The sequence below is a fragment of the Saimiri boliviensis genome, chromosome 6 (assembly GCF_048565385.1).
Source record: "Saimiri boliviensis isolate mSaiBol1 chromosome 6, mSaiBol1.pri, whole genome shotgun sequence".
Classification (NCBI taxonomy): Eukaryota; Metazoa; Chordata; class Mammalia; order Primates; family Cebidae; genus Saimiri; species Saimiri boliviensis.
This window is the reverse complement of record NC_133454.1, coordinates 84,006,259-84,018,325: the sequence shown is the minus strand read 5'-3', so window position 1 is coordinate 84,018,325 and position 12,067 is coordinate 84,006,259. Positions and strand designations below refer to the sequence as shown.

At 38.1% G+C, this 12,067-nt stretch overlaps 1 protein-coding gene and 1 pseudogene across 5 annotated transcripts in view; one reads left to right on the top strand and one right to left on the bottom strand.

Annotated features, from left to right (window-relative positions):
* Positions 1 to 12,067, top strand: part of RRAS2 (RAS related 2) — an 88,036-nt gene that overhangs the window by 21,808 nt on the left and 54,161 nt on the right. Inside the window, exon 1 of one of the 5 annotated variants that reach the window (XM_074401121.1) lies at positions 1,687 to 4,208. The exons of the other annotated variants lie outside the window; for them this stretch is intronic. The gene's annotated coding sequence lies outside the window, so the exon portion shown is untranslated. Of the gene's footprint in view, positions 1 to 1,686; positions 4,209 to 12,067 lie in introns of those variants that run through there. 5 annotated transcript variants of the gene reach the window in all.
* LOC101035299 (transcription factor BTF3 pseudogene) lies at positions 1,056 to 1,794 on the bottom strand (annotated as a pseudogene).

The following is a 12,067-nucleotide window of genomic DNA, read 5'->3' as shown; positions in this document are numbered from 1 at the left end:
AGCACTTTGGGAGGCCGAGGCCACTGGATCACTTGAGGTCAGGAGTTTGAGAGTACCCTGGCCTATGTGGCAAACCCCCATTTCTACTGAAAAAAATACAAAAAATTAGCTGGGCGTAGTGGGGTACCCCTGTAATCCCAGCTACTCAGGAAGCTGAGTCAGAAATAGCTTGAACCTTGGAGGCGAAGGTTGCAGTGGGCCAAGATTGCCCCACTATGCTCCAGCCAGCGTGACAGACTGGACTACACTCTAGTCAGGGTGAAGTTTTGCCCTGTCACCCAGACTGGAGTGTAGTGGCAAGATCTCGGCTCACTGCACCCTTCCCTACAACCCCCAACCCTGGCTCAAGCAAATGTCCCACCTTAGCCTCCTGAGTAGCTGGAACCATTGGCCTGCACCACCACACCTGGCTATTTTTTTGTGTGTTTTTAGTAGAGATGGGATCTTTCCATGTTACCCAGGCTAGTCTCAAACCTCTGAGCTCAAGCCATCTGCCTGCCTCAGCCTCTCAAAGTCGTGGGATTACAGGCATGAGCCACTACTCCCACCCAGAATACAACTTTTAAATGTATAAAATAAAAGGAATATGATAATAAGGGGAACCAATACGTTTAAATTCAAGTAACTTTCTTTTTTAACTTTAATAATTTCTCTTTTTAAATTCTTTTTAACTTTAATAGTATAAATGCTATTCTGACTTATCTGCAATAGCTATTACATGAAAATATCTGATGTCTGTTGGTGATAGTCCATAGGTATTGCTAGATTGCTTTATAGAGGAAGTGCTAAGTTTCAGTTGGAGGTATCAGAAAACAAAATTAAAACAAATTTAGTTGAAAGATCTAATTGGCTTTTTGATACTAGAATCTGGCAACATTTCATTCTATAAAATAGAGTGACTATTTTGATGAACTGAGCACAGAAGTTTGGCTTTAAAGGCAGAAAAGGGCTAAAAAAAGCAGAAACAAAACAAAAAATGGATTGGTCTTTTTATCTTTTATTATTAATTTTTTCCTTTTTCTTTAATTTTCTTTTTTTTTTTTTTTTCACTAGGCAAAGAACTTTATTAACCTTGGTTTCAAACTTAATTCCCAGGCTTCTTCGGCTTAATTAGCTGCAAAGAATGAATTGTGTATAAGCAAAAAACTGAAAAGAGCTGCAGTGTCCAAGGGGCTTGGGCTTAAAAATATTAGAGATCTAGATTTTATCAGATCCATAAACAAAAATTTCTTAAAAAGCAGTCGTATTATAAAATAGCAGCTCCCAGTAACTTCTTCAAGTTTTACCTTCAGAAGTTGACTCAATTCAGTTTGCCTCATTCTTGGAAGCCTCATCAAAATTCTCCACAAGATCTGGAACTTCATCCTCCTCCTCCTCTCCAGGAGCAAGCGGTGCTTTTCCATCCACAGATTGTTTGGGCAGAGCTTCAGCCAGTCTCCTTAAACTAGTCAGACTGTCTGCCCCAAGCTGGTTTAGGATGCTGGGTAGCATTTCTGTCAGCTGCTTTGTCTCAGCATGGCCTGTAATGGTGAAAGTGTTTGCTGCCAGAGATGCCTGAACTTTAGGGTTGTTAAAGTGGATCACTGTTCCTTGGTTTGTAGACATATTCACCTCTTCAATACCAGAGATATTGTTTACCCCTAACTTCTTTAAGGAGAACTGAAGTTTTTTATCATCTGCTGTGGCTGTTCTATGAACCACCACCTTCTTTCTACGAGCAGTTCCTTTCCCACCAATGTGCACTTGTGCCTGCAGTTTGGCGAGTTTTTCCTGGTTCATGATTGTTTCTTTCATCTTGTCAGAGTGGATAAGGGGTCACGCGGGGGACTAGGGTTGGTGCTCAAGGGGTCTCGGGTGGACCAGCTGAGATTAGGTGCACACACACGGGGATGCAAGATGGCAGCTAAAGGCTCCTTTTCTTTCTTTCTTTCTTTCTTTCTTTCTTTTTTTTTTTTTTTTTTAAGAGACACAGTCTCACTGTGTTTGTTACCCAGGCTGGTTTTGAACTACTGGCCTCAAGTGATTTCTCCCACCTTGGCTTCCCAAAGTACTGGGATGACAGGTGTGAGTCACTGAGCCCAGGGCGATTGATCTTTTTAGTTATTTTCCTTGTAAAGGTTAAAGTAGATGGGATTTCCTTATAGTGCCAGCTAAAACTGGCCTGTTTGGGGATTCAGCTGTTATCTCTCATTCTCCTGATTTCTAGGTCAGATAAATGGCTTGGTGGTGTGAAACTTCATTCAGCATGGGTAACTTTGCTTTGGTTTGGTCTGTTGGGCCTAGTACAGAAGCTCAGTCCAAACTGATGGCCTCTCATAAGTTTGATTTAACAGAGGTTAGTGAAAAATCATTTTGCCCATTGTTTTGAAGTTTTAAATACCAAGATCCCTTTTCTATTGTGGTGGAAAAAGAAATCAGAATTTGGGATTGAATCCCATATTCACTGTTTTGTAGTATCCGTATCCTTCTGTAACTCGGAGCCTTAAATCCCCAGAACCTCTTTTTAATGTGGTTAAAAAAAAAAAATCAGGATTTGGAGCCGTTTGACTTTGGGATTGAGTTTCATCTTTACATGTTGTGCATTCCTAATCCAAAAATCTGAAATCCAGAATGCTCAAAAAATCTGAAACTTTCTGAGTGCCAATATGATGCCACAAGTGGAAAATTTCAAACTTGACCTCAATTTTAAGTGTGGAACAAAGTACACAAACTTCGTTTCATGAACAAAATTATTTTTAAAAAGTATCAAATTACCTTTTAGATATGTGTAAAAAGTGTATAGAAACATAAATAAATCTTACGTTTAGACTTGGGTCCCATCCCCAGGTTAACTCATGTATATGCAGATATTCCAAAATCCAAAATAATTTCAGATCTGAAACACTTCTAGTCCCAAGTATTTCAGGTAAGGGATACTCAATCTGTACTTACTAGTGTCTATATCCTGTGCTTCTCTGAGCCTTAATTTCCTCATCAATATAATGGGGATGATAATAGTACTTAACTTACAGGATTTTAGCTTTTTTTTTGAGTAGTCTAGGTATTACATTATTTATGTATAATTTATTGCTATCTACTGGTATTGTCATTTTGCCAGTTTGAGTAAAGTGTGGAAACCTTATTTCCCTTTATGTTCCTTTATCTTCCTGTTTGCAATATAACTTGTAAATATTCTCACTGTGTACATTTTACAGTATTAAAATTTTTCTTTTAACTGTCAAGCATACTACAGAAAACTTGAGAAGGAAAGCTATGGAGTTTGTTTATAGTTTTGCTAACCGTGATCTTTTTTCGTTTCTGATTTATCAAGGTTCTTTTTATTAAGGAACTTTCTTTAGCCATTCTTTTGGGGTGACCCTGCTGGCAACAAATTCTCTTTGGTTTTCTTTATCTGAGAATATATTGATTTCTCCTTCATCCCAGAACAATTTTTTAAAAATATACTGTATATAAGATTCTGAGTTAATACAGTAGTCCCCCTTATCTGCAAGGATATATATTTCAACCCCCTGCATAGATGCCTGAAACTGTGGATAGTACTGAACCCTACATACCTTGTTTTTCCAATACAGAGATATCTACGATAAAGTTTAATTTATAAATTAGGCCCAGTATGTGATTAGATTATTAACAAAATAGAAAAATTACAACAATATACTACAGTAGAAGTTATCTGAATGTGGTCTTTCTCTCAGAATATCTTTTTGTTCTCTGTTCTTATGATGATGATGTGAGATAATGCCTACTTGAGATGTAGTCAGGTAAATGATGTAGGCATTGTGATGTTGCATTGTTACTATTCATCTTCTGATGTGTGGTCAGAAGCATCTGCTTTGGCTGATCCTGAATTGTTGAGGCATGATGATATCGATAGTTGAATGTTAGGAGCAGATGGTGTTGATGACTAATGGGTGAGTAGAATATACAGTGTGGATACTCTGGACAAAGGGATGATTCATTGTCCTGGATGAGATGGTGTGAGATTTCATCAGGCCACTCAGAATGGTACACAATTTAAAACTTTATTTCTGAAATTTTCCATTTAGTATTTTTGGACTGATTGACTGTGGGTAACTGAAACCAAGGAAGGTGAAACTGGGGATAAGCACGGAACTGTAGTTTTCTTTGATCAGCACCTGAAAGATACTGTGCCACTTCTTCTGATCTCCATGGTTTCTGATGAGAAGTCTGCTGTTTTTCTCCTGTAGGTAAGATGTTTTTCCCAGACTGCTTTCAATATTTTTTGTTTTTTGTTTTCAGAAGTTTAATTATGATGTGTCTTGGTGTGGATTTCATTGGGTTTTTTTTTCTTCTTCGGCGTTTATTCAACTTCTTGAATGTGTAGGTTTATGTCTTAACAAATAGGGGATGTTTTCAGCCACTGTTTCCTCATGTCTTTTTTCAACTCTATACTTTTCTTCCCATTGCGATACTCTGATAACATGAAAATTAGATCTTTCTTTAACATTCCCGAAGGCTCTTGAGGCTCTGTTCATTGTTTTCTTTTCTTCAGTATATTTTGTATTTTTCAGATTTGATAGTTTCTATTGTTGTGCCTTCTAGTTTGTTGATTCTTCTGTCCCTTCCATTTTGCTCTCTTAAGACCGTCCACTGAGCTCTTTATTTTGATTATTGTATTTTTTGGTTTTAAGTTTCCTATTTGTTTCTTTGTACTTCTTTGTCTTAACTGAGACTTTCATTTCTTTGCTGAGACTGTTTTTTTTTTTTTTTTTTTCCCCATTTGTTTCAAGCTGTTGAAACATTTTGATGGAGACTGCCTTAATATGTTTGCCAGGTAATTCTGACATCTTTGCTATCTCAATGTTGGCGTTTTTCAATGGTGTTTTTGTCATTTGGTTTGGAATCTTCCTGTTCTTTGGGTTTTTCTTTTGAAACCTGTACATTTTCATATTTTGTTGTGTGGCTCTATATCTTTCTTAGATTGGCTTAGCTGGCTTTCTTGGATACCACTCTGGCAGGAGAAGGGAAAGTGCTGCCTTGTTACTATGAGGTGGAGGCAGATGTCTGGATTCCCTGTTCAGTCTCCATTAAGTCCAAAGTGTGGGGACACTCCTTGTTACTACCTGGTGGAGATGGAAGTCCATTGACACTGCTGGGAGAGGAAGGTTCACACTAGCCACTTGGGATGAGTCTTAGCTCCCTACTTGGTCTTCTCTGACATCATTACATTAGCGTGTTGGGGTGCCTCTTTACAGCTTTTTGAGTGTGGGATTCTGGGATCCCTACCTGGCCTTCCCTGGTGTGGGCAGGGTTTTTTTTCTGTGGCATCTGGCGGGGGTAGAGCAGTTGTCATCTAAAAGTTTTCCATCTTGCTGGGACATCCTCTTCTGGTCGTCTGAGACAGCATGCTTTTGTTGGGGATTTTTTTGGTTTATGCCTGTTGGCATTTCCATGTTGCTGGCTTTTTCAACTCCAACTCTGGGATATATGTTGTAAAAAACAAAACAAAACAAAACCCGGGAAACTCACCACAGCATTGTTTCTTGGATTCCAAAGCATTGCTCTATATGCCTTCCCTCCAACTTTCAGAATCTTATGTTTGTCAAGTCTTAAATTTCTCAGCAGGAGGAATAGGGAAAAATATGTCTACTCTATCTTTTCAGAATTAAAATTTACTTTAAGGGCTTTTTGCTTTATTAAGTAATGTTGTAATTGATGTTTTCTTCTAGAGTTTTGATTTTGTTTCCATTCTTGTCTCTCTACTAGCTAAAAAAATAGATTGATATTTTTATGCCTTATGATTCAAATTGCAAGTAGTTTTGTCATTCAGCTTAATTTTATAGTGAGTTCAGTTCTGAACCTGTTGAGTTTGAGATGCTTCAGGGGCCTCCATATGAAGGTGTATATCCCATTTTGTAATCAGAAGAGAAATGTAGGTAAGAGACCTAGGTGCAGAGGTAGATTTGGGAATGTAAAGTAAGGATTTGTGAAGCTAGTTTGTGAGGTGAGGGTCACCCATATTAAGGAGGTCTTCTGGTTCAAGATGGAACTCTAGAAGGCTGCCTTTGAAAGAGAGTCTGGAAAAAGAAAAGGAACAAGATGACTGAACAGAACCCACTGGAGAACTAGAGACACAAATCATGTTAGGTGTTACAGAAACCAGAAGACAGTTTCAGGAATGGCTTTGAGTGTTCAACAGAGTACATGTTAGATTGGTAAATAATCTGACAGTGAAAATTGTAAGGTTAGATTCAGCAATGAACAGGCCATAGAGAGCAGTGTTAGTGGACTAGAAGCCAGACTACACTGGATGAGCAGTCAAGAAAAATGTTGATGGAGGAGAAAGAAGGAAGGTAAGAGCAGAGGTTGGGGGGCGGGGGGCAGTGGTGGTAGTGCAGTGGTGCATGTGAGTGTTTTTAGAAAAGAAGGTATCATATTTATATGATTTTAAAAAAGCTAGTACAGTAGGGAAGGTGTTGGAGGAGGGACAGATGGTGATGGCAGGGACCTTTGAGAAGGCTGGAGGATGTTTGATTTTGAACTGAAGGATAAAAGTTGGACAGAATAATAAACTTTTTTTAACCCCCTAGAAGGGTGGGAAGGATATTTATATGGCCATGTTTATGGATGCAGGGGAGTTTGTAGAAACAAAGAAGAACCAGCTAGATAATTTTCTTTGACATAGAGACAGACTAATCTATTGTTTATGTATATGTGTGTGTATGGATGGTTGCTTTTCAAAAAATTTTTACCCCGCTGGGCGTGGTGGCTAATGCCTATAATCCCAGCACTTTGGGAAGCCAAGGTGGATGGGTCACAAGGTCAGGAGTTCAAGACTAGCCTGGCCAACATGGTGAAACCCCATCTCTACTAAAGAAATACAAAATGTTTAGCCAGGCATGGTGGCAGGTGCCTGTAATCCCTGCTACTTGGGAGGCTGAGGCAAGAGAACTGTTTGAATCGAGGAGGTGGAGGTTGCAGTGAGCCGAGATGGTGCCTCTGAACTCCAGCCTGGGTGACAGAGCAAGACTCCATCTCAAAAAAATAAAGTTTTATTCGCCAGTAATTGAATAGGTTACATTATAGATATATTAGAATTGTGTATATAACTTAATGGATATAAACAACAACAAAAAAGAATTGCATTTTAAAATTAAATTTGCTGATGATACAAATAATTCTTATATCTTAAAAGAAAAATGGCAGCAAGTTGAGCAGGTGAAAAACAAATCAATAAACATTTAAAATTGTTAGCCCTCACTGAATAGGACAAAGTAAAACAATAAACCATTTTTAAATTATCAAATTGACACAGATTAAATACTACCTGTTACAGGTAAAGTGGGCACTCCCATGCTGCTATTGAGAGTGTCACTTAACAAGCTGAATGAAATCTTAAATTTCATAGATTTTGACCTAGTAGTTATTTTCCAGGTAATTTTTTCTGATGAAGTAATTTGCTATATGTGCAAAGTTTTGATTGTTACTTATATTAAAAAAATTAAATAGCCTATATGGTCAATAATGAAGATGGATTAAATAATGGTCCTTGTCATTAAAAAGACTGGTAAGCAGGAAATGCTCATTAAAAGTAAGGGCAGGGGCTGTGTGAGGGGGCTCATGGCTGGAATTCCAGCATTTTGTGGAGGCAGGTGGATTGTTTGAGTCCAGGGGTTTGAGACCAGCCTAGGCAACATGGCGAAACCCATCTCTAAAAAATTTAGCCAGGCATGCTGGCACTTGCCTGTGGTTGCAGCTACTTGGGGAGCAGAGGTGAAATGTTCACCTGAGCCCAGGGAAGTTGGAAGTTTCAGTAAGCTGTGATCGCTGCCAGGACAAGAGAGTGAGATGGTGTCTCAAAAATAAGGGCAGTGTGGGGTTGGGGAAAACAGATTATAAAACTGAATTCACAGTACAGCACAGATTTAATTACATATGCATAGGAAAATAGGACACTAAGAGTTGGCATCCCTGAATGGTGGAATTACAGATGATTTTAATTATTTTTGTTTTTTTCTTTTCTGTGTCTGGATTTTCTTTATTGAACACCCAGTATGTTTTATAAGGAAAAGGAATTTTTTAAACTCTTAAGGGAATGTAATTGATGTAGCTTTCTAGAATATAGTTTGGTGTTATTTATCAGTAGCCTCACCTTTTCCTTTGACTTGATAAACACACTTCCAGAGATAAGAACCATAAATATCTATCTACAGTGATATTTATCATGACATGACTTATAATAGTGCTATACTCGAATTGTCTTAAATAGACCAATGGATAAATATGGCTCTTTTTCTTTAGTGGACTTAAAGCAGATCGGTATTTTATAAGATACACTTATAAGATCAGTGTATCTTATAAAAATTATTTTAGAGGCGGGGCATGGTGGCTCATACATGTAATCCCAGCATTTTGGGAGGCTGAGGCAGCCAGGTCACCTGACGTCAGGAGTTTGAGACCAACCTGGCCAAAATGGTGAAACCCCATTCTGTACTAAACATATAAAAATTAGCTGGGCGTGGTGGCATACACCTGTAATCCCAACTACTCGAGAGGCTGAGGCAGGAGAATTGCTTGAACCCAGGAGGCGGAGGTTGCAGTGAGCCGAGATCGTGCCGCTGCACTCCAGCCTGGGTGACAAAAAACAAAACAAAAAAAACAAAAATTATTTTAGAAATATTTATGTGTAATCTCAGCACGTTGGGAGGCCAAGGCGGGCAGATCAAGAGGTCAAGAGATTGAGACCATCTTGGCCAATATGGTGATACCCTGTCTCTACTAAAAATGCAAAAATTAGCTGGATGTGGTGGTACGCACCTGTAGTCCCAGCTACTCAGGAGGCTGAGGCAGGAGAATCACTTGAATCTGGGAGGCAGAGGTTTCAGTGAGCTGAGATCGCGCCACTGCGCTCCAGTCTGGTGACAGGGCTAGACCCCGTCTCAATGATGACATAAGAAGTTGCTTATACTGTGATTTACCTGAAGAAAAAATACTTTCTGTGCTATTTTTCATTTTAAAAATAATGGGTAAACAATGGAAAGAAATAAACATTGACCCAAATGTTGAGTTATCTTCTTCTTTATACTTTTATAAAGTTTTTACAATGGTCTAGTTATTTTATAAGAAGTTATAAATAGATTTGCTAATTGATATAAAATGATATTTAAACATTTTTTGGTTTGTGTTGTTATGGTTTCCAGGGAAGTCTGATTCTTATTTTTACTCTTGATTTTTTTTCTTGTATGATTTGGTCATGTCTTTGCCCATTATCTGTTAGCTTACTTGGAAAAGCCTCTGGGTGTTTTATATTTACTTCAGTTAGTTTCTCTGTTGTATGCTGAAACATACATAGTAGAGTACAAATCAAGATTTCCTCTGTCACTCAAAGCTTAGAAAAAAGATCATTTTTTTTTTTAAAGATCTGATTTGTAATTCTTTTGTTTTCTATTTTCACATTTTCTTTTTCTTTTCCTTTTTTTTGAGATGGAGTTTCGCTCTTGTTACCCAGGTTGGAGTGCAATGGCGCGATCTCGGTTCACCACAACCTCTGCCTCCTGGGTTCAGGCAATTCTCCAGCCTCAACCTCCTGAGTGGCTGGGATTACAGGCACGCACCACCACGCCCAGCTAATGTTTTGTATTTTTAGTAGAGACGGGGTTTCACCATGTTGACCAGGATGGTCTCGATCTCTTGACCTTGTGATCCACCTGCCTCGGCCTCCCAAAGTGCTGGGATTACAGGCTTGAGCCACTGCGCCCAGCCTCAGATTTTCTTATGTATTATATCTTCTTTTATAAGGAGTTCTGTGTCTTGACTTTCTGTTTTGCTCCAATGATATGTATGTGTAATTCTTTTTTTAATTGCTTGAAAAACTGAGTGAAATATTTGTGAGTCATTAAAAATAAAACATTTTAACCTTATGGTTTGTAAAGATGCAAGGAATACAAAGACTTATAAAGTAAAAAGTAAAAACTTCCTGTTTACCTCCTATTCTCATTTACATTCTTATGGGTAGTAACCACATCTTAAAGTGTACACTTTTTTAAGTGTATTGTTGTGAGTTTTGAGAAATGTTCACACTTGTGTAACCATCATTACAAGCACAATATAGGACATTTTTGTCTCTCCAAGAAGGTCCCTGGTCTCCCTTCCTGCTATACTGACTTTTTATTCCCATGGTTCAGTTTTGCCTGTTTCTAGACTTCATGTAATAGAAATATACAGTGTGTACTCTTTTGTGTCTGGATATTTTTGCTTGGCATAATGATTTTGACATTCATTTATGATACTGCTTGTTTCTATATAGTTCTTTATTTTTCATTATTATTATTATTACTATTTTTGAGACAAGGTTTCACTCTGTTGCTGAGGCTTGAGTGCCATCACGGCTCACTGTAGCCTCAATCTCCCCAGGCTCAAGTGGTCCTCCTGCCTCAGCCTCCCAAGTAGCTGGGACTACAGGTGCACACCACCACGCCTGGCTAGTAGTTTGTTCTTTTTTATTGTTTGGCAGTATTTGATTGTATGATGTACCACAATTTATTTGTCTGCTTTTTGATAGAACATTTGGGTTGTTTCCGGTGTTTAGGAACTATGAATAAAGCTGCCTCCAGACATTGATGTACAAGTCATTGTTTGGACTTACATTTTCATTTCTTTTGGATAAGTACCAAATTATGATTACTGGGTCCTATGGTAAGTGTATGTTTAACTTTGGGAAACCGGTCGTTTCTTATAAAATGGTTGTACCATTTTACATTCTCAGCAACTAGGTATGGAAATTCCAGTTACTCTGGATTCTTACCAATACTGGGTATTTTACCCAATCTGGTGGCTGTGCTGTGGTATCTCACTGTGGTTTTAAATAGCTTTTCCTTGATGACTAATGATATTCAGCATCTTTTTATGTGCCTGTTGGTCATTTGTATAGCTTCTTTTGTGTCTGTTTAAATCTTTTGTATCTTTTGAAAATTGGGTTGCTTTGTGTTACTGAGTTGTGACGTTTCTTAGCATATTTGGAACACGAACCCTTTACCAGCTGTGTACTGCAGATAGTTTCTTGCAGTCCATAGCTTGACTTTTCATTTGTTCCTTCTCTTCCAATATTTACATTCTCTTTAGTTGACTTGCCAGAACTTTTTTTTTTTTTTTTTAATAAATAATAGGTAAGTATCTCCCTATGTTGCCCAGGCTGGACTTGAACTTCTGAGCTCAAGTGATCCTCCTGTCAGTCTCCTGAGTAGGTGGGAATATAGGTATGCGCCACCATGCCCAGGCCAGAACTTAATTTTATTAAATTGTTTGGGTGTTGCTTCTTGTTTCCACTTTCTGGGTACGCAGAAGCTTGAGACCAAGATTACAGTTGACTTGAAGGATGAATTTTGTAGTATGTTCATCTTTATATTCTTCCAGAGCTTTAAATTTTATGTTCTTTAAACATCTGGATTTAGGGTCAGGTGCAGTAACTTAGACCCGTAACCACAGCACTTTGGGAGGCTAAGGCAGCAGGACTGTTTGAGCCCAGCAGTTTGAGGTTGTAGTGAACTACCATCACGCCAGTGCACACCAGCCTGAGTTAAGAGTGAACTGTCTCTAAAACAAAAAAATGAGCAAAATGTACCACTGTTATTAACTACAGTTACTTCTGTTGGTGATAGATAATTTTGCCCATTTCATCTTCTGTTTATTCAGTTTTCTATCTCTTGAAATATAAGCTTTATGTGTAAATATGTTTTTTTCTTAAAAATTTGGTGTGAAAACGTTGTCTTTATTAAGCTTCTCAACTTTATTGTACAGCTGTGGTTAAAAAGTATCTTATTTTTGTTATAGCCTCTTTCCCTTAAATATTTATATCATCTGAATATTTTTCTTTCTTTCTTTTTTTTTTTTTTTTTTTTTTTTTTAGTGTTAACTACATGTTACCATACTGCTTCTGCTTTTTCGGGGAATCTGAAATGATTAAGACAGTCCCCTATCAGTGGTACTCATTTAAGTTTCTGAGAATGGTGTACCTCCTACCCCAAGGAACCAGTTTTTTGTTTTTTAATTGAGACAGTGACTTGCTCTGTCCTCCAGGCTGGAGTGCAGTAGCACAATCATGGCTCAC